Source organism: Macaca fascicularis, chromosome 3 (genome assembly GCF_037993035.2).
Source record: "Macaca fascicularis isolate 582-1 chromosome 3, T2T-MFA8v1.1".
Classification (NCBI taxonomy): domain Eukaryota; kingdom Metazoa; phylum Chordata; class Mammalia; order Primates; family Cercopithecidae; genus Macaca; species Macaca fascicularis.
This window is the reverse complement of record NC_088377.1, coordinates 122,565,686-122,588,597: the sequence shown is the minus strand read 5'-3', so window position 1 is coordinate 122,588,597 and position 22,912 is coordinate 122,565,686. Positions and strand designations below refer to the sequence as shown.

Here is a 22,912-nt window from a genome sequence, read left to right as displayed (position 1 = left end):
GCGTTAGTGTCAAAGGTCTTCAATGCCGAAGTAAGATGTGTTATCACCACTGTCACTGGAGGGTGATTACCTTCCCTCCTCCTCACCTCTTTCCCACTCCCTGTTTAATTAAATGTGTTCTTTAGTATATGCTCCTTCCCCTACAGCAGATCCTCTCCCAGAGATGCACCTCCTGCCAGCTAAAAAGTTGGCCTGCTGTGCTCTTCTACCATGAACAGATGTACTCTCAGTATTGCCTATCCTTGTTACTTGGATATGGAAGTTTGCTTTTCTCACTTAAAAAATGGTCCTCTTCCTGGAACCAGTCATGTGGAACCCTTGTGATTGAAACATGAGGTGCAAAGGCCAACAACATTTATAAATGAATTTATTTATTTACTCATTTATTTTATTTTATTTTTGAGACAGTCTCGCTCTGTCACCCAGGCTGTGCAGTGGCTCAATCTTGGCTCACTGCAAACTCTACCTCCCCAGTCAAGTGATCCTCCTACCTCAGCCTCCTGAGTAGCTGGGACCATAGACGTGTGTCACCATGCCCGGCTAATTTTTGTATTTTCACTAGATACAGGGTTTCCCCACATCACCCAGGCTGATCTCAAATTACTAGGCTCAAGTGATCCACCCACTTTGGCCTCCCAAAATGCTCGGATTACAGGCATGAGCCACCGTGCCCAGCCTTTATGAATGAATGTGGAAAGTAATTAGCAGCATGAGGACTTTATAAGGCAGGTGCTTGGTTTATTAATAACTGGGACAACATAGTCCCAGTCCTGGGAAGAGTTTTGAAGCTCATGATTGATTGTAGAACTATTTCACCATCATTAGAAATGGTTAAGTGCTGCCCCTTCTTTGTCATTTAACAATTTAATTATGTGTCACTTCAGCTTAGGTTTAAAGCATAGCATTTTTTCCTTAGGAGGTACTTAATAAATTCTGGATGGATGGATGGGCAGACAGATACAAGTGGGGTTGTATCCATTATACCTGCACCACAGATGGCCACAGACCTATGAACATATCGTTTGCTCCTAATTGTATGGTAGGTCTTGATGACACTTTCAGTGTATCCACATACTACTCCATTTCCCCTTGAAACAAAAGACAGTTGACAAAGTGGATGTGGTGGGTTGGTATTTAGTGATAGTAATAATAGTTTTTTTTAGCTTACATTTGCTGAGTTCTTAGGTACCAAGCACTGTTCTAAATGCTTTACATATATTACTTATCTTTTAAAACTCTATTGTTGCCCAAAGTAGAAATAACCCTTGTCCATCAGTTGATGAATGGCTACATAAAATGTGAAATGTTTATACAGTGGAATATTATTCAGCCACAAAAAAGAAATAAAGTTAGAATACATGCTACAACATGGATGAATCTTTAAAACATTATACTGAGTGAAATAAGCCAGACATAAAAGGACAAATATTGTGTTATTCAACTTATATGAAATATCTGGAATTTGCATCTCTATGCATATTCATAAAGATGATAATTTGATTATAAATTACCAAGGACTTTAGTGGGAGGGATGGCAGTTACTACTTTATGGGTATAGAGTTTCCATTTGGGGCAATGAAAAATTTTGGAAATAGTGGTAATGGTTGTACAACATTGTGAATGTAATTAATGCCACTGATCTATAACACTTAAAAATGGTTAAAATGGCAAATTTTGTTGTATATATTTTACCACAGTAAAAAACAGTTTTGTAAAACCCTATTCCTAACCTAATTTTAATTTGAGTATATCTGGAATGTTTAAACAAATAGGAGTTGTATATACTAACATAATAAGAAGTCTAGGAGGGTGCTGTGGCATTGGTTCAGGGTCATCCTCTCCTCGAATCTCTTGGCTTTCCCTAGTGACAGCATGACGGCTACTGCAACTCTGTATATTGCATCCGTGTTTAAGGTAGGAAGAGGAGAAGAAAGGAGTGACACCAGTCAAATCTTTTCTTTTATCACACACACAAAATAAAAGCTTTCCTAAAGCCTCTAGTAAATTTCCCTCAATATCTTACCAGGTAGAACTGTGCCTCAGGGCTATCCCAAGCTGCAAGGCAAGGGAGGCCAGCAGAATGAGTGCTTGGCTTTTCCAGCGTCTGTAATGGAGGCAGCAAGGACGTGGGTTGGAAATGTCTGTTGAGGAATGAACACCATCTGGCACAGTGACAAGAGACACCGAGAGGTGAAATCACAGTTTCTCAGCCTGAGAGTTGACATTTTAGACTGGGTAATTCTTTGTCATGACAGGCTGTCCTGTGCATTGCAGGATGGTTTGCAGCATCCCTGTCCTCTACCCACTAAATGCTGGTAGTCTCCCATTTCCAAGCTGTGACAATCAAAAATGTCTCCAGACATTTGCAAATGTATTGGTTGAGTGGTGGGGGATTGCCCCAAATTGAGGACCACTGGGTTAGATGATTAGCTGAAGTTTCATTGCTGATAACGTGGTAAATCTGAGGTTTGCACCAGGACATCTGACTTTACAGCCTTAGTCCTTCTTTGACCAGCCTGTGCAGTTGAACAAATGGTCTTGTAGCTAACAGGAGTCACAGATCAGCTGAACTAAGTTACCATTGACTGAGTTAATTAGGCAACCATGAAATAGTATACTGACCATCCACAGGCCATTCCTGAGTGCTTATTATTTAGCAATAACCTCCTACAATTTAGAAGGAATAGAGAGTATATGATGGAGGAACAGGGATCAAGTCACTGTAACCCAAGTATTCTCAATGGGAAAACTGGTTTTGGGGAGACCAAAAATATCTTAAATATTAAATGGTTTGTGGCCATCCAAAGCTCATCCCTACCCAACAAATCTTATCCCTTAGTATTTAATTCTCTCATAGTATTTAATTCTGTCATAAGGGAGTATTTAAATTAAATCCTTTTTTCTCTTTTGGAGAACAGTAATGAAAAAAAAAATTGAGAAATACTTTTGTAGCCTAAGGAAGTAAGTGAAGCAAGGGATATTTTTTAGAGAAGGTGAGAAGTACTGTTTCCTAAAATGAGATGATACAGTTCTCTAGAGTATAAATGGTGAGTGAATTTTTTTTTTTTTTTTTTTTCCCTGAGACATGATCTTGCTCTGTCACTCAGGCTGGAGTGCAGTGGCTCCATCGTGTCTCACTGCAGCCTCAACCTCCTGGTCTCAAGTGATCCTCCCACCTCCTGAGTAGCTGGGATTACAGGCACATGACACCACGCCCAGGTAGTTTCCTTTATTTTTTACAGAGACAGGGTCTCACTATGTTCCCCAGGCTGGTCTTGAACTCCTGGGCTCAAGTAATCCACCTCAACCTCCCAAAGTGCTGGGATTATAGGCATGAGCCACCATGCCTGGCAGTGAGTGAATTTTCAAAGTCCTGCTGGGTATTTTCATTAGATGCATCCCTTTAGCTGTTGTTAAAGTCACTATTCATCCCAGTTAATTCACTTTCATTCTCTCTATTCATGAATGAGATGTTCAGAGAATACTTGCTTTTTATAAAGGATGAAGTAGACATGGACACTAGATCACTTTTGAGAGTAACTGTGTCTACTTTTTAAATATCTTATCTAAAAATAACTGTACTATTTAGTTAAGATTTCTTTGAGTCACTAAAATTGTAGTTGGGGGTTGGAAGAGCGGACATGTAATTCTTTCTGGACCCTATCTTTTTGACACTTTTTCTAGGTTTTAAAATATATGTGAGATACTAACATTATGGAGATACAATAAAATAACTCATAGCTGCATTTTATATCTATGACTTCATCTGGCTGTGAAGCAGATGGCTCACAGAATACAGCAGCCACTCTTATATTGATAGTTGTGGTTTAAAAATCATTGTAACAACTACTAACAACTACTGTATTTGCTAGAAAGGCACATAGTCTAGACTACATTTTGGCCTAGGGAACTGTTATTAATTCAAATATATGAGGAGTCATGGGATACTTTTAGAAAATATTCATAGCTAAGCATTGGATTTTTGTCTTCTCTGACACTGTACCAAATTCCATAACAAATTCCTTCTTGCTTAGATGTGGCTGGAATAAAGCCTCCCCGCATTTGACTTAATTGTTTCTGGTCCCAGATATTTGACTTGAAAGTCTCTCTACCTGTTAGCCATTCTCGCAAAAACATAATTGAATATGTATTTTCATCTCTACTGAAACATCATTTTCCTTCAAATCAACTAAATTTGCCTCTTCCCCCAATTCGTTGCAGTATTCATTTTATCATACATCAGCTTTTTTTCTCTAAACTGTAGAAAGGGAATTGTCTGATGACAAAGTAAAAAGCACAAAAGTCATGAAATGCTAGGCTAAGGCTCTCCTGACAACAAGCACCCACTGTGGCCCTTTCTGCAGACCTCAGTACTCAGTGCCCTAACTAGTCATCGTCCATCCTTTGTAAGGAAACATTAATTTCTGGTTCCCTGGCTTTTGCATGATTGTGTTCAAATGTTTATTTCACTTTTGAATATTTGGCTCATCTTTTTCTTTCCACCTTATCCCCTTTATTCTAAGGCAGGGTGAAGTTGGAGATGATATGTATTGAGGAAGAAAAATAGAAAAACATATAGTCTCTGAAATTCCCTGGGATTTAAGTTAGTTTCCTTTAGAACCAGGGATAAAACTCTTTGTCTCGATTTATCCATCCCTTTTCACTTCTTAAATATGTTAAGGAATTCTTACATCTCTGGTACTGGCCTTTGGTATCCAGTAAAATAAATGGAGAGATGCTCAGTAAATGTCTTTTGAGTGGGTGTACTAATAAATGTTCCTCAAAGTGTTTATTTTATTCTGATGTCTTATATCATTTGACAGAACCACACAATTTGGGTTCTGTGAGATGGATGCTAGGGTCTAGGTGATATCGTTCTGGTTAGGATTTCCTATAGGCATGTATCAACAGAGCCAAAGCACAATTATTTTCTCCAATAAAATAGAACTTCATTTAAGCACATAAATACAGACATAAAGGAACATTCTGTGTAATTAAGAGACACAGGCCGGGCGCGGTGGCTCACACCTGTAATCCCAGCACTTTGGGAGGCCAAGGCGGGCGGATCACCTGAGGTCGGGAGTCCAAGACCAGCCTGACCAACATGGAGAAACCCCGTCTCTACTAAAAATACAAAATTAGTCGGGCATGGTGGCACATGCCTATAATCCCTGCTACTAGGGAGGCTGAGGCAGGAGAATCGCTTGAACCCGGGAGGCAGAAGTTGCTGTGAGCCGAGATCATGCCATTGCACTCCAGCCTGGGCAACAAGAGTGAAACTCTGTCTCAAACATAAATAAATAAAAAATAAAAGACACAATAGGCTCAAGTTCAAGAAATTCATATGTCTAGGTGTAGTTAAATGCCTCACTAACATTCAGCCATTCTCAGTCACTGTAATCCAAACCCAATATTTCCCTGGGCTTAAGTAGATCCTAACTTGTATATAGAACTTTCCAGGGCTTGTCCAATTGAAGCTCTGTGGGTACATTTCTAGTAAGCCTTTCATTTCTCTCTAATAACAATGATCTTTGCCTGCTGGTTTTCAATTCAAAAGGGGAAAGAAGCCTATTTGCCATTCCAAGACTAAAGATATATTTGCTTTCCTAAAGTTGTTATTCTCTCATCTAACTTGAAAAATAAAGTCTATAAAAGGTGATACCACTAAACCTAATCAAATAGGAATTTCCCTGCCACTTCTAAAATCCCTACATCTTCTTTATCTGCTCTAAATTCAGTCTGCCTTATAATTCAAGATTCATCTAGTTCAAATAACTCATTCTTTCATAACATTACATAGTATTAAAGCAGAAATATGAGATTTTTTTTCACAGCGTATTGTCATGTTTCTAGTACATTTTATCTACTGGAGTAATCTAATAACTTAATACTCTCTTAAACACAGCTTCTTGTAAGCACGTTAAAACCTATCCTAGTAAGCCCTTCCGAAGGAAGTGACAGCAAAATTCCCCAAAATGTTGCCTGCTTGGAAAGTTACCTAAAAGTTTAGTTGTGAGGAAGTTGACATTGAATGTTTCTCAGTTTAGACTGTGCTCCTTTCTAGAGGCTGCCCCATATGTATAGCTGGCAGAGAGGGACATGGACAGGCGTTAGAAGCAGCTCCAGTCACTCAGAATTGGAGGTCTTGATGGGATTGGGGGTGGAGTTGTGGGGAGCGGTGAGAAAAGGAAGCATAAACTGTGGTTGATTTCATGCTCCTCTGGCTTGCCTCTCTTACCCTAGGCACAGCCCAGAGATGCTCTGGCAGGGGTGGGAGGCAGCTGGATAGATTAAGAAAGGCCTTTTGTCCCTTAGATTCTCTAACAGACCATATTTGAGATGACAGATGCAAAATAAACAGGCATGACTTTAGACAGGTCCAGAATGGTCTTAATATCCTGAAGCTTATTCTTATTCTTATTCAAACTTCGTGTTTTAATTGTTTAGAATATTTAGACAGACTAGGTGGAATTTCATCCTTTGTATGTTTTAAGGAGAGCTTCGCTCCTCTCTTTACCACCCAACCCCCACCCAGTAAAATACTGAACTTTCATTTTAATCCATAACACTAAATGCTTTTGTGTTTTTCTTTCTTCAAAGATTGTCATTAAGAATGTCTACAAGGAAATCATGGAAAATAACAAAATCTCCCCCAAATTGATTTTTTACGTGTTGTTGGAAATAACCATATAATTTTTTAAAAAAAAGAAAAAATCTTCATTGTGGGAAAAAAAATCTGTCCAAAGATGTGGAAAACCTCAGCATTAAAAATAATATCCTAAGTAATCCAAAAGGGAAATTAACTTTCACTTTGAAAGCGTTCACTAGCACAAACACTAAAATAATGAGTAAACTGTCTCTCCTGAGAAAATGCCAGCTGTCACCTGCTGCCTCCCACTGGGCTCCAGGTCTAACGAGCCTTGCTCCCTGCCCTAACTTCTGACTCTGTGTCAGGAGACTTTTCTGAAGGACATTTTTTTCAAGCAATTAGAAACAATCTATTGTGGGTCAGGCGTGGTGGCTCACGCCTGTAATCCCAGCACTTTGGGAGGCCAAGGTGGGCAGATCACCTGAGGTCAGGAGTTCGAGACCAGCTTGGCCAACATGGTAAAACCCCATCTCTACTTAAAAAAAAAAAAAAAAAAATTAGCCGGGCATGGTGGTGCGCACCTGTAGTTCCAACTACTTGGGGGGCTGAGGCAGGAGAATCACTTGAACCTGGGAGGAACAGGTTGCAGTGAGCCGAGATTGTGCCACTGCACTCCAGCCTGGGAGACAGAGCGAGACTCCATCTCAAAAAAAAAAAAAAAAAAAAAAAGGGCCGGATGCGGTGGCTCACACCTGTAATCCTAACACTTTGCAAGGCCGAAGCAGGTGGATCACCTGAGGTCAGGAGTTCGAGACCAGCCTAGCCAATATGGTGAAACTTCATCTCTACTAAAAATACAAAAAGTTAGGGGGGCATGGAGCTGCGCACCTGTAGTTCCAGTTACTTGGGAGGCTGAGGCAGGAGAATCACTTGAACCTGAGAGGCAGAGGTTGCAGTGAGCCGAGATCGCATCACTGCACTCCAGCCTGGGCGATAAGAACGAAACTCTGTCTCAAAAAAAAAAAAAAAAAAAAAAAAAAAACGAAAAAGAAAAAGAAACACTCTATTGTGTTGTTAAACACCAACATCTCTTATGGTCAAATCACTCAGAATTGGCCAATTTCCCTATTAAGTAAAACTATCATTGTTATTAAAACATAATAGCAAAGCAAGGCACTGTGGAGTACAGAGGGTGTTTAAGTTGATGATGCGTATTTTAAGACCCTCCATAAGGGCAAACATGATGAAGTATCCATTTACACCCACATATGGGGAGTAGTCTCCGAGGGGGTGGGTTTGTTGAAAATTTCAGAGGTCACCTAGGGCCTATGAAATATCAATAATTTCACTTTTAAATTGTATAGTAGATTTGCAGGTATGTGTAATATAAGTAATTTACTTATTCATTGTGTATAATATGACACATTATCATATAAAAGCTAAAAGTTAGAAAAAACAAAGGTCCTGAGCAATATCTCTAGTGCATAATCATTTATCGAAAAATTAGAAGTTGATTTGGGAATGCCATTGTACAGGCTTGGCTTGTTGAAACCACCCTCATCCATGTTACCCTCCACTCAGATTGACATATCTTAGTGTCTTCCACCCTTCACAGGGTGATACAGGTTCTGCCACTCAAAGCTCACTTTGACCCTCGCCCGTAAAATTCCTAAACAGCTTCATCTGTTAGTGGTTTTCAAGAATCGTAACATATGTGGACCATGCTGTAATAATCTCAGCAATACAGATTTGTTAAAGGTTCACAAATGCCTAAGCACAACTATATTCAAACTAATGTTACATTAGACTAAAACATTATCTGCTTTTGAGAAGTGGAGCTACATGCTGGAAGTTTTTTGGGGGTAGAGGTTGGGGTGAAAGGGATGGAGAATGAAAAGTGAACAGGAGAGAAAATCAAAGGAGGAAAAAAAAAGTAACTACATTATCTTCCCTTGCATGTTAACATGGAAACAACAAAGACACTGAAATATTCTTGGAGAATTTCCCCCCCGGGGGGAAAATATCTATGAAAACTTTTAAGAAGGGGTACATATGGCCAAGTCACCTGAAAAGAACTTTAAGAAATATCTATCTCCACCCTCAACCCTCAAAATATCTAAAATTAATTTTAGGACATAAACCCAATTACTTTAAAAATACATTTCCTAGATTTAAGCTGTAAAGTTTAAGTGTTCTCACCACAAAAAAATGGTAAGTATGTAAGGTAATACATACGTTATTTAGCTCCATGCAGCCAATTCACAGTATATATGTATTTCAGAACATTATATTGTACATGATAAATTTATATAATTTTTGTCTGTTAAAATAAATAACCAAAATAAAATATATCTAAGCAAAGCTAATAAAATAGAAATTACCAGATAGTATTTAAGAAAACCCAAGGTCGCTACTAGCAGCTATTTATAACTTCATGGAATGCTGGCATATCCGATGGTGTGTTTGTAATCCTTTCCTCTCAGGTTCTCTGATAGCAAGATTCTCTAAATTGAAATGACTGCTTTACTGATTGCCTCTAGTTTTCCCCCTTGTTCTCCCTGAACTATATTAACTTTGTGCTATGTTAGTGACTGTGTATGTTGACAGATTTTCTAGAGAACTGCTAATGAATACTGCCCACAAGAAATCTCACTTTTCCTTTTCATTGATGTATTTGTGTAATTTATAATTCTAACCCATGAGTTAATTCAATGCAGAGATTATTTAAAAGACTACTTGAGACATAGTATATAGCTAATCCAGGTCCTCATAATCTTTACCAGAAGTTATTTGCTCTTGTGCATAATTGAAAACAAATGTTCTGTGTTGTGTACAATTATTTTGATCTTAAAGGCCATGCTTAGTAGAAAAAGAGGTTAGGATTCTGTAGTTTCCCTTAGTGCTTTCAAGGTATCTTCTTTATAGTCATACATATATATATATTAAATTATATTTATAATGTTTCTATATAGGCTTGAGTTTATGTATGTATATGATTGTACATGGATATATATATCTAGACTTGGGAATGCATAGACTTAAAAATAAAATTATAGACCCTGTCATAACTTAAACAATTACAGATGGAATTTAACATAACATGTCTTTTAAAATCAGGTCTAAAGATTATTAGAAAGATTTGTTGAGAAAACTACCAGATTGGACATAAAACATGGTTTCTAGTCTTCCTTTGTTATGAAATGAGTGAGTCATTTAGCCAATTTGGGCCCCAGTTTACTTATTTTTAAATTGAAAGTACAAAAATAATTGTAGATACTTGACCCTTTAAATGATAATGTGCTGAGAAAACAGGCAGAATGGTCAGCACAATTATTTTATTTCTTGAATTTCACAGATTAAGAATAGCACGTTCACTTACAGCAGCAATGGCAGACAAGACACTCTGTACTTGAAACCAAGTATATGCTAAATAAAACATTTTGGTTTGCTGCTGGACTTCCTGGAAGTGGGTAAAACCATCTGTAAGTCCAACCTCTCCTCCCCTCCAAAAAATAAAAAGGAACAAGCTGAGCCAATGTTGGAGCTTAGAGCCATGAACAGATAAATGTCCTGAGCAAGAAGCAAGGGAGAGAAACTGTGGTTATGCTGAGGGAAAATGACAATAGAAGCACTGTAAATTGCAACCGGGATCTGAGCCTGGGGTCAACAGCAAGGAAAAGGAACCGAATCTGAGATTTTGCATCAACCCAGGTCCCTCAAAGAGTAGTAAATGGCCCCAGGTTAGTAGTCCTCCCACCTACTCGCAGAAACACACCAAATCACCATAGGAAAGAATTTTAAGAATATCTCATCAGAGTCCCACAATGTATAATCAGATAAGTATTAGTTCACAACCAAAGACACGAAGCGACAAGAGGAAGTAAGGCATCTATAGTAGAACTGTTCAACACAGAAATGCTGTTTATGAAGTACTTAAAAAGTAAAATATAGGATCAAAATAGTGAGCAAGCAACAGAAAATTATCAGGAATAATCAGGCAATTCTTACAAATAACCCAACGGAATGTCTACATAAAATATGTAAACATTGAATGAAAACACAAGACATGTTAAAAAGCAGATTAGCCACAGATGAAAGAGATTTAATGAACTTGTAGGTTGAAGTGAATAAATTAACCAGAATATAATCTTGAAAGGGAAAGAGCCAAAAGATGTTAGAATAATTTAAAATGTTGAGGATAAAATGAGAAGGTCTAACATAAGTCAAATCAGAGTCACAGAAGAAAAGAATAAGTCAACCAAGAAGTGATAATACAATTAATCAAGGAGAAATGTTCAGAAATGCTGAAAGCTATGAATCCCCAGTTCATAAAGGACAGTATTTCCAAACAAGATAAAAAAGAAAACCAATGGCTAGCGTAGTGGTGGCTCTCTAGAGAAACAAGGCAAAAAATTTTTAAAAAGCCAGAAAGTAAAGACACATCACATACCAAGAAATGATCATTTCATTGGCAGCTGAGTGCCCAACAGTGATACCAGAAAACAGAAAGCAGTGGAATAATAAAGTATTGAGAGCAAATAGCTATTATCTATCAATCATGAGAGTAAAAGGCATTTGCCGTTAAACAGAAATTGAGAATTTATCATCAGTAGACTCACACTGTATTAATAGTCTGTTCTGATGCTGCTAATAAAGACATACCTGAGACTGAGTATTCTATAAAGAAAAATAGGTTTCATGGACTTGCAGTTCCACACGGGTGGGGAGGCCTCACCATCATGGCAGAAGGCGAAGGAAGAGCAAAGGCATGTCTCACATAGTGGCAGTCAAGAGGATGTGTGCAGGGGAACTGCCTTTATAAAACCATCAGATCTTGTGAGACTTATTCACTATCATGAGAAAAGCACAGGAACGACCTGCCCCCATGATTCAATTATCTCCCACCAGGTCCCTCCCATGACATGTAAGAATTATGGGAGCTACAATTCAAGGTGAGATTTGGATGAGGACAAGCCAAACCATATCACACACTAAAGGTTATTCCTTAGAAAGATGGTATTTTGGAGCTGGGCACAGTGGCTCACGCCTGTAATTCCAGCACTTTGGGAGGCTGAGGTGGGTGGATCACTTGAGGTCAGAAGTTCGAGACCAGTCTGGCCAACATGATGAAACCCTCTCTCTACTAAAAACACAAAAATTAGCCAGGTGTGGTAGCATGTGCCTGTAATCCCAGCTACTTGGGAGGCTGAGGCAGGAGAATATCTTGAACTCAGGAGGTGGAGGTTGCAGTGAGCTGAGATCGCACCACTGCACTCCCGTCTGGGCAATAAGAGCGAGACTCCACCTCAAAAAATATAAAATAAAAAGAAATACGATATTTTTGACAAAAATTCAGTTAAGGTAAAAGTCAATAGCAAAATTATATTTTTACAATCCTCACATCTTTGGAAATAGAATACTTAATTATTCATTGCTCAATTAAGAAATCATAATGAATTTTTAAAAATATTTAAAGCCAAATTGTAATGAAAATGTAATATGTCAAAACCAGTATTTTTGAGGGCAGTCTATCAACCATAAATACTTACATTAGAAAGAAAGAAGTCTGAAAATGAACTAAGCACCATCATAAGTATTTGGAAAAGAATAAAAGAAAATAAAAAGAAGCAGAATCCGATTAGTTGAAAACAATATTACAAAAGAAAAAACTATGAAGATAAAAGTTAGCTTTTTGAAAAGACTTATAAAATAGACAGTCTTTTGAGAAGACTGAGAAAAGAGTACACATAAGGATTAAAAGAGGATATAAATGTAGCTATAGCACAGATTAAAAAGAAAATACTATGGGCAATGTTAGGCCAATAAATTGAAGGTGAAGTGAAATAATCTTTAGAAAAATAGAACTTACCAAAGCTGAATTTGGAATTAAGAAGCTTTAATGATTCTATAACTTTTTTTTTTTTTTGAGACAGAATCTCACTCTGTCGCCCAGGCTAGAGTGCAGTGGCACAATTTCAGCTCACTGCAACCTCTGCCTCCTGGGTTCAAGCGATTCTCCTGCCTCAGCCTCCTGAGTAGTTGGGATTACAGATGCATGCCACCATGCCCAGCTAGTTTTTTATTTTTAGTAGAGACGGGATTTCACCATGTTGGTCAGACTGGTCTCGAACTCTTGACCTCGTGATCCACCCGGCTCTGCCTCCCAAAGTGCTGGGATTACAGGCATGAGCCACTACCCCCGACCCATTCTATAACTATTAAAGCAACTGAATTAGTAGTTCAAAATTTCCTACAGGAAAGACCAAGCCATTTAATTTTATAGGTGAAATTACTAAGCATTCAAGAGTTAATTTCTGTCTTTTACAAACTTATACAGCAAAATGGAAAAGAATAAATACTCTCTAAATCATTCCATATAACCTGGACACCAAAAATAGACAAATACAGTTTGAGAAAATAAATTATACGTCAGTCTCACTCAAGAGCCTAAATAAATTATACCAAATGGAATCCAGTGGAGTTTAAAAAAAAAAAAAAGTGTATTTGTCATGACCAACTTGGCTCTATCCCAGGAATGCAAGGGTAGTTTAACATTTAGAAATCTAGAATTATGATCTACATAATAGATTAAAAGGGAAAACCCACATATAATCTCAATAGGAATAGAAAAAACTTTGGATAAAGTTAACCACTGATTTAGTATGAAAAGTCTTAGCAAAGTATAAATAAAAGAGAATTATCTTTACATGAATGAAGTTATCAGCGAAAACCTCAGTAAACATCATTCTTGATGAAAATGTAAAAACATTCCATGTAAAATCACAAATGGGACACGTTTGCTCACTATCATGTTTTTAATCACCATTAAAACCGAAGTTTCTAGCCAGATAATAACATGAGGAAAATAAATAAAGGCATTATGATTAGAAAGGTGCAAACATTTGTTCTATTCCAAGTTTGTTTTAAGAAAAAAGAGAAAGGAACAAACAAACCCATAAGTATTTGCAGATAATGTGATAATATACAAAGAAAATCACAAAGAATCTAAAAACAATGTGATAGTAATTAACTTAGTAAGGTGTCAGGCCCTAAAACCCATATACAGAAATTAGTTGCCTATTTTTTGTGTGTGTTATGTTTTATTTTATATTTTGTTTCCTGTTTGCTTTGGGTAATAGTTTCAGAATAAGTAGGAAGCAGGAGGTTAGGGAGACATACTAAGTTGCTGAGACATCTGCAGAAACAGCACAGAAGCTGGGAAACTTCTCCCAGCTTGCTTGGTACTGATGGTTTCCTAGGATGCAGGACTTCCAGGTTCAATACCATGACTGTCCCAGTTTGCCTGGGACTGAGGGGCTCCCACGATGCAGGACTGTCAGTGCTAAGACCAGAAAAGTCCTGCACAAACGAGGAGGAGCTGGTTACTCTCTGGGAGAACTGTAAGTAGTCCAGTGTCACTGCAAATTAAAATGCAGGGCAGGAAGTGGTGGCAGACAAGATTGGGGAGAAAAGCAGGGACCAGATCACAAAGGGCCTGGTGTTCCATATTAAAGGAACTTGTACCTTGTTCTCCAGGCAGCGGCAAGCTGTTGAAAGGTTTTAAGCAGGGAGGTATGTGACAGTGACAGTTTGCATTTTAGTTAGACTACTTCAGCAATAGTGTAGAGGCTGGATTTGAAGGGGCTCAGGCTGGAAGTAGGAGGTGGTTGCTATAGTCCAAGTAAAGATGATGAAGGCCCACCCTAAGGGGCTGCAGAGATGGAGTGGAGGGGACAGTCCTAAGGACTACTTAAGAGACAAAATTTGTAGAGTGACTGACTGGATGTGGGAGTGATAGACAAGAGTTGACAATGATCTCTGCCCTTCAGAAAAATGTTAGACATGTTGGCTAAATGAAAATACAGGCTGGGCATGGTGGCTCCTGCCTGTAATTCCAGCACTTTGGGAGGTCGAGGCGGGCAGATCATCTTAGGTCAGGAGTTCAAGACCAGCCTGGCCAACATGGCGAACCCTGTCTCTACTGAAAATACAAAAATTAGCCAGTCATGATGTCACATACCTGTAATCCCAGTCACTCGGAAAGCTGAGGCAGGAGAATCACTTGAAACTGGGAGGCGGAGGTCGCAGTGAGCCGAGATCGTGCCACTGCACTCCAGTCTGGGCGACAAAGTGAGACTCTATCTCAAAAAAAAAGAGAGAAAATATAGAAAGAGAAATATAACCAACACTCATAACATCATCCAGTTTAAGGAATAAAATATTAAAGATACCATTGTATCCCCCTATATATACCTGATCCCACTTCCCTGATACCACTTCCCCTTCCCTTCCCAGAAGTAACCCCTACATTACACTGATACTTCTAATTGCCAAGACTTTCTATAAAATTCTGCTACAGAGATGTACATTGCTAAACAACAAAACATTGCTATACTAATTGCAATGTTTTGCATTTTTCTAAACTTTATAGAAACTATATCATAATATAAGTATTAGTCTGTAACATGCTGTCCCCATTGTATATGAGATACAGCCCCTGCACAAGAGTTCTCTGAAAAGGAATGTGGAAGAAAGAGACTATATTCCAGTGAACAGTTTGCAAACTAAGGAGATGCAACCTTCAGTGTAAAATGAAGGTGCATTCCCCAACTGCTTTTCTAAACAGTGGTCATGAACAGTTTTAAAATGTAATATAAAAAAGGTACAGTTTATAGTTACAACAAAAATGTACATATCAATTGAGAAAAACAAATAGAAAATGATCAAAACACAGTAACAGGCATATCAAAGGAGAAAAGTGAATGAACGGTATATAAAAGGATGCTCATTCTGAATAGTAATAAAGGAAATACAAATAAAACTGATGTGAAACACCATTTTTTATACCCAGAATTGGCAAAAATTAAGAAATTGGACAATGTCAAATGTTGGAAAGGATTGGGGTTAACAAGATCTCTTATATACCTTTGTTGGGAATGTAAACTTGTGTAATTGCTTCGAAAAACAATTTGGCATTATCCAATAAATTCGAGAATGAGTGTAACTTACTCCTGGATATATATCCTAGAGAAACTCCTTCCCATGGTTACCTAGGAACTTGTTCAGAGCAGCACAATTCACAAAAGAAAAAAAAAAAAAACTGGAAAGACCAAAATATCCATCCTTTGATAGGAGACAAAATAAATAAATTAGAATATTTACTTGGTAGAATATTATTACAGTAGTGAAAATGAATGTTTTTGATGAATGGATAAGCAAAATGTGGTATAGCCATACAATAGAATCATATTCAGCAACAAAAACTAATGAAGTACAGTCATGTGCTACATAATGACGTTTCTGTCACAATAGACTGCATATGCAACAGTGATCCGGTAGGATTATAGTACCATACTTTTGCTGTACTTTTTCTATGTTTAGATACAGAAATACTTACCATTGTGTTACAGTTGCCTATGGTATTCAGTACAGTAATATGCTATACAGGTTTGTAGCTTAGGCTATACCGTATAGCCTACATGTGTAGTAGGCTATACCATCTAGGTTTTTGTAAGTATACTCTATGATACTTGCACAACAACAAAATTGCCTAACAATTTATTTCCCAGCACATATCCTTGTTCTTAAGTGATGCATGATTGTACTGATACATACAACAACATGGAAGAACCTCAAAAATGTTATTTTATGTTTATTTACTTATTTATTTATTTTTGAGATGGGGGTCTGTCTCTGTCGCCCAGACTGGAGTGCAGTGGCACGATCTCGGCTCACTACAAACTCCGCCTCCCGGGTTCACGCCATTCTCCTGACTCAGCCTCCCCAGTAGCTGGGACTACAGGCGCCCATCACCATGCCCGGCTAATTTTTCTGTTTTTAGTTGAGACGCAGTTTCACTGTGTTAGCCAGGATGATCTCGATCTCCTGATCTTGTGATCCGCCCGCCTTGGTCTCCCAAAGTGCTGGGATTACAGGCATGAGCCACCGCGCCCAGCCAAAAATGTTATTTTAAATGAAAGAAAACCACATATTGAATGTTTCCATTTATATGAAATGCCTAAAAAGAAGCAAATCAATAAAGACAGAAAGTCAGGCCAGGGGATAGGGAAGCAGGGGAGAGGGAGACTGGGAATGACCGCCAATTGGCACAAGATTTCTTTTGGGGGTGATGAAAATACTCTGAAGTTACAAGATAATGATGGGTATACAACTCTGTAAATACACTGAAAGCCATTAGAATATATACTTGAAACAGGTGAACTTGATGATGCAAATTATGTATCAACAATGCTATTAAAAATGAGTATAGTAACACACTGCAACATGAGTCTTTACAAATTTAAATAGTAAGTTGAATGAAAAAAGTTCCAAAAGACAATGTATAGTATTATTATATAACTTAAAAATAAGTAAAATGAAATAATATTGTATATTGTTTAGGGATACATACTTACATTACAAAACCATTATGAATATTGAAAGGAAGGATAACCATACAGGAAAGTTGCTGTCTCAGGGGGTGAAGAGGCACATGGTACAGAGGAGGAATCCATAGGTAGATGCAATGCTATTGGAGATTCTTTTAGTTCTTCAATTGAATGATTATTTAAAAGCTTAAATCTTATTTTTATTATAATTTACATATTTTATATTTAATTATGTATAGGTATCAAATATATTACATTTGATATAGTAAAATAAAATGCTTTAAAATAGTAATAATATGGGTATATACTAGCAAAAAACAAGTCACTTATGAAAGAGAAAATAAGATTGACCCCTGATGTCTCCACACCCTTTTCCAAGCCGAAGACAATGCAGCAGTATCTACAACGTTCTGAGGAAGACAGTGAATGACTTTAAAATTTTAAGCCCAAATTATCCTCCTAAGGATAAATGCAACAGATGGATAGTAAGCATGAAAGAATGTAAAGAAATAAGAATCCATGAGCCTTTTATAGAATAAAAATAAGTAAATTTAAAACTCTTATTAATAAAATCTAGGCAACTAAGTAGATGAATCAAAGAGTATAGAAATGGAGAAGCCAGGCACAGAAAAGTTAGATGATGGGCACCAAATTATTTAAAATAGAAATGAAGAGTAAACAGTGGTTTGAATTACGGTTTCAGAACAACATGTAAATGTTAAAAACCCAGACATTATGGAGAATAATATAAGTAACAAAATGCATTTGGAAGAGGGTGAGAGGAGGAATAAAGTGAAATGATGTCTCTTTTATTAATTTTCATATGGAAGTTGTCAGATATTATAAAAATTTGAAATATAATTTTTAAAATATGTTGATTGGTTTTGCAGCATATATACTAAAATTGGAATGATACAGAGAAGACTAGTATAGCTCCTGCACACACAGGATGATACACAAATTTGTGAAATATTATATATTTTTCACTTAAAATGAATTAATCTTTTTCCCCTCTAAAATGTCATAGAAATAGTAAGCACAGTAGGATATAACTATCAGTTGCCAATCCTAAATTTTCATATTCAATATCTAGTAGATACATTGCAAATTTGGTAATTTAAGATTTGTTTACAAATGTGCAGATATTTACAGTACGAACTTTAAAATCATTTAAAAATGAATGGTGGTAAAATTTACAAATTATGTGAAATAATTGTAATGTACATGTATTTTTATTCTAATAAACTTTTGAATTTCAGATTGGATTTTATTAGAAAAAAATAAAAATAAAACATACATTGAGTCTTCCCCAATGTTTGTCACTGGGGGAGCTATTGACATTTGGGTTGGGTATGTTTTGATGTCAGGTCTGTCAGGTACGTAATAAGATGTTTGACGTCTCTGGAGAATGCCAGGATCCTCATAATTGTGACAATCAAAAACATGTCCATGCATTTCTAGATGCACCCTAGGGAACTGGCACTGCCATAGATTGAGAACCACTGCTGTAACCTCTTACAGGTTTTCATGTCTTTCCTATTAAATTTAGAGCAATGTTAGAGAATTAAAATCTCTTAAAATCTCAAAAGGGAATCATTTACCTGAAATTCATTCAGCTTCATGTTGGTGTCCTTTTCTTCTATTAAACTAAAATAAAAAATAAACTTACTACAGAATAAGCCTGCTTAGTGAATGCAAAAATTTTCATTAATAAAGTATTTGTTGAAACAAGGAATATGAAAAAATACAGTTACTTTGCATATTTTTATTGTGATAATTTATGTGTAACACACAATTTACCATTTTAACCATTTTAAAGTATACAGTTCCATGGGGTTACTTACATTCACATTGTTGTGCAATCATCACCACTTTCCATCGCCAGAACTTTTTCATCTTCCCTGATATGGTTTGGCTGTGTCCCTCACCCAAATCTCACCTTGAATTGTAATAATCCCCATGTGTCAAGGGTGGGGCCAGGTGGAGATAACTGAATCATGGGAGCTGTTCCCTCACACTGTTCTCATGGTAGTGAATAAGTCTCACGAGATCTGATGGTTTTATAAATGAGAGTTCCCCTGCACAAGCTTTCTTGTCTGCTGCTGTGTAAGACACGATTTAGCTCCTCCTTTGCCTTCCACCATGATTGTGATGCCTCCCCAGTCATGTGAAACTGTGAGTCAATTAAACCTCTTTCCTTTGCAAATTACCCAGTCTTGGCTATGTCTTTATTAGCAATGTGAAAACAGAGTAATATATTCCCCAATGGCATATTTAACATAAATTATATATAGTCATTTGCCATTTGCCAGTCTCTTAATTTGGGGCCAAGATCTTTTCTTTGAGAGTGGTCCCCTGATTGGAATTCCCCCTCACCATCTTTTTTGCATGAATTACCACGCTCTAAGATTTTCAGTTTCAATTTTTAAAAAACAAAACAAGAATTGAAAGACACTTGGAAAGGAACTGAGTGTAGAATCCTCCTAGATTCCCCCGGCCCCTATGTTTCATGCTCACACCTATTTTGAAAGCAAACTTAAAAAAAAAAAAATTGAGGAGTCTCGCTGTGTTGCCCAGGCTGATCTCAAACTTCTGGGCTCAAGCAGTCCTCCTGCCTTGGCCTCCCGAAATTCTGGGATTACAGGCATGAGTCACCGCACCCACCCTGAAAGCAAATTTTTAATCACTCTGTATTTATCCAGTTTTTCTAACATACTCAACCTAGTTTTTATGGAAACAAAAATGTGTTCTTTTTGCATTTATATTTTGTCAGTTTTCTTAACATTTATTTAAATTATATAATTAAAAAAAGTTTGGGTTCAAACACCCAAATTGACTCTTGGAAAGCTTCCAGCTGAACTGGTGGAGACAGAAGTATAGGGCATCTAGAGAGCTATCTGCTTGCACATTTAAAGTGGAGGGTGACACGGCATGATCTGGCAAATCAGATACTATATTAACATAACAGATTGAAAATAGCATGTACACTTGGGATGGTTAATTTTTTGTCAGTTTAGCTAGGCCATGGGGTACCCAGACATTTGGTTAAACATTAATCTTCTGTGTCTGTGACAATGTTTCTTGATGAGGTTAATATTTGAATAGGTAGACTGAGTAAAGCAAACTGCCTTCCATAATATGGGTGGGCCTCATCCTATCCTTTGAAGACAACATGAATAAAACAAAAAGACTCACTAAGGGGGAACTCCTCCCGCCTGACTGCTTTGAGATGGGACACCAGTTCCTTTCTGGCTTTTGGACTTGAAACTGAAACATTGGCTGTTTTTTTAGTCTCCAGCCTGCTAAGTTTCAGATTGGAAATACATGTCAACTTCCCTGGGTCTCCAGCCTGCCAACTGCAGATCTTGGGATTTCTCAGCCTCCATAATTGCATGAGCCAATTCCTTATAATAAATCTCTTTTAGGATCTCTCTAGTAGGATACACGGGTATATTCTGTTTTCTTCTTCTTCTTTTTTTTTTTTTACCTTAAGAAAAACCAGTAGCTTTATTTTTCCTCAATATACATTTAGAAAATTGGTCTGAGAAGAGGTTTCATGAAACAGCCCAGAGAACTATGTATAAAATGAAGAGTTCTAAACCAGTAAGAAAAAGTGCGCAAATAAAGCACACATCCCCAGGGGCCACTGCAGCCTAGGACCCTCCCATCAGAGGGGAGGCAAGGTCTTTGATGGTTTTTGAGTTCAGTTGAGAGATTGTGCTGATCTTCAGGAATTTGCTGTTTGCATACTTATTCCTGATGGCGATGAATTTAGTTAAGTTTTCATTTACTTGCAGCACATTTTTGGCCATGTGCTGCATGACTTCCAATCCTTCATTCTCTGTGTATCCTGTATAACACTGCTGCTTTAAGTTCCATTTTCCTTGGCCCAGAACCTTCTGAGACAAGCAGGAAGCAGCTGCTGCTGCCTTAGAAGGATGATAATGCATCATATCGTAGTCAATGAGAGTCAGCTCCATCAAATATTTGGCTAAAGTGTTCTGTTCAACATCAGCCTTTCCGGCTTGTGATGCTTGCCTTAAGAAGTGGCAAGGGTCCACCCAACTCAAATTTCGGTTCTTTCAAAATTAGTTTCCATTTCTTGGATTTGGGAAATAGTATAAGCATTGTCTGTGATGTAAACAAAGCCTTCAATATTTGGAGAAAACATCTCCTCATACTTGGAAGCCAAGAACAGAGCAGTAATCCAAACTAGTTGAAGCTTCCTATGGGAAACTGGCTGAACCAGTAAAAATCAATCCATCGTGGCAACACACACATACAGAGTCTCCTGAAGAAGCCTAAACTTGGAGGGGATTTGCACCAGCCAGTCTACCAGGATGTTACGCTTATGTCCATTTATATCTCATCCATCTAAGAAATGTGGATTTATGAACTGCAAAATCTCCAGCTGCCTGAGGTACTGATAGATATCCTTAACGTAGTCACTGCAGAGCTGAGGGTTATTCCAATCTTCATTATCAATATCCTCAATTTTGCAGACCAAGGCATCAGAAAAAGCTTGGCAGATGTTCTCTTCTTTCATGGAGACATCCTCAGGTACGGGAGAAGGACCGTTTGGAACCAACATTTCCATCTGTACTGTTTCACAGAAGCAGTAGGTTTCAGTTGTTTGTTGACATTTGTTGTTTTCCTGGGCTGAACTGGTACTTTGGTGTTCTGAGCTTTCTTAACTACTTGTGCTGCTCTGGTTGTAACTCTATTTCCAATTTCTTCTAAAATGGTATGCCTAATAGTCACATGACTCTTAAGTTTAGAATTAACTCCTGTCTCTCTCTCTCTATGCATATACCCATTTATCCTATTGGTTCTGTCTCTTTGGAGAGCCCTAATAGAATACCTGACAACTAAATGCAATGTGGATCTTGGGACAGAAAGAGGACATTAGTAGAAAAACTGGTGAAATTTAAAAAGAGTCTGGAATTTAGTTAATAGTAATGTACCAGTATTGGTTTCTTAGTTGTAATGAATGTACCATAGTAATGTAAGACGTTAGCAATAGAGGAAGTCAGTTGAAGGGTATAGAACACTCTGTGTTATCTTTGCAACCTTTCCATAAACCTAAAATTATTAAGAAATAAAAATTTTGTTTTAAAAAGTAGCATGTACCATATGATCTCTCTCTGTGAAACCGTTCCTCATTGTCTAGCTTTCTATTTGTATTTGTGGATTCTATTCACCAAATGTTAGTAATCTTTACTTTGGGAAATTATTTACTTGTTTCTTTGTGCTTTTCTGTATTGTTTGAATTTAAATATATATATATATATACACATATATATATATGTTTTACTAAAACAGTGAAGTCATTTTGTAAAACATTTGAGACTGTTTTGAAAAGATGACTTCTAAAAATCTTCCAGAAAACACTATGATCTTTGATTTGGTGTTATTTTTTTAGTAGCATGGTCTTACCTAGAACATTCTCCTTAGGCACCCAAAAATGATTTTATGATGAGGCTCCAAGATTGATATTCTGTGGTAGGACTTGAAAAATGACCAGGTTGTGTTACCATAAGAACACGTTGTTCCTGTTTTGTTTTGTTTTTTCTTCTTCTTCTTCTTTTTTTTTTCTAGTTCATTAAGGCTGCTATAACAGAATACCATACACTGGGTGGCTTAAAAACAACAGAAATTTTTCTTACAGTTCTGGAGGCTGGGAAGGACAACATCAAGGCACCAGCAGATTCAGTGTCTGGTGAGGGCCTGTTCCCTGGTTTATAGATGGCTGTATTCTCACCCTTACATGGTGGAAGGGGCAAATGAATTATCTGGGGTCTCTTATTTATAAGGACACTAATCCCCTTCATGAGGGCTCTTACCCTCATAGCCTAATCACCTCTCAAAGGCCATGTCTCCTAATACCATCACATTGTGGGTTAGGATTTCAACATAAGAATGGGGTTGGGTGGGG

The 22,912-nt window shown here is 37.5% G+C and overlaps 2 protein-coding genes and 2 pseudogenes across 3 annotated transcripts in view; 2 read left to right on the top strand and 2 right to left on the bottom strand.

The window, feature by feature from the left end:
• The window catches only part of LOC102132884 (uncharacterized), an 82,542-nt gene that overhangs the window by 2,068 nt on the left and 57,562 nt on the right, over window positions 1–22,912 (bottom strand). The window contains exon 4 of the mRNA XM_074036526.1: window positions 14,610–14,727. The gene's annotated coding sequence lies outside the window, so the exon portion shown is untranslated. The remainder of the gene's footprint in view (window positions 1–14,609; window positions 14,728–22,912) is intronic.
• The window catches only part of UMAD1 (UBAP1-MVB12-associated (UMA) domain containing 1), a 311,931-nt gene that overhangs the window by 245,412 nt on the left and 43,607 nt on the right, over window positions 1–22,912 (top strand). The gene's annotated exons all lie outside the window — the stretch shown is intronic.
• Window positions 17,849–17,961, top strand: LOC123572567 (U6 spliceosomal RNA; annotated as a pseudogene).
• Window positions 20,514–21,786, bottom strand: LOC102132499 (G2/mitotic-specific cyclin-B2-like; annotated as a pseudogene).